This window comes from Penaeus monodon, chromosome 31, assembly GCF_015228065.2.
Source record: "Penaeus monodon isolate SGIC_2016 chromosome 31, NSTDA_Pmon_1, whole genome shotgun sequence".
NCBI classification, from domain to species: domain Eukaryota; kingdom Metazoa; phylum Arthropoda; class Malacostraca; order Decapoda; family Penaeidae; genus Penaeus; species Penaeus monodon.
In genome coordinates, this window is record NC_051416.1 from 18,981,734 (window position 1) to 18,982,229 (window position 496).

A 496-nucleotide genomic window follows, 5' to 3' on the forward strand; every position below is an offset into this window, starting at 1 on the left:
GTAAGGACTACGGGTGCTTAATTTACAAGAAACGGGTTATTTGCAAGAAAAGAAAATCCAAACCGTACGACACCTACTATAGCAATAGCAATGTTGCAATATCATCGTGAACTACTAAATTCCCCGTGCTTATTCCTCGCAATCAAATCATAAATCATCTTTCTACTTTAAATTTCGCTTATCATGCAGACGGGATTGCCATCTCGCCGTGACGGAGGAGACAGATCAGGCAATTTCAACGTCTAATCGTATTTGCAGACGACCCCGCTATTAAAAAGCAGATCGCATTAATAACAACTGATAACACCCGTGATGGTCGCAATGCAGTTTCCAGGCGGCGAAGGGAAGGGCGCGTCAGTCAGAGACACTTCCGCCCACGCCCTCTTTTGTCAGGGGGGGGATGCAGATGACAAAACTGTCATAGTGAGGTCAGATTCGTCCTCCCTTCCTTCTCCCCCCCCCCCTCTCTCAATGTCATTGTCACTTTCCTTTTCAG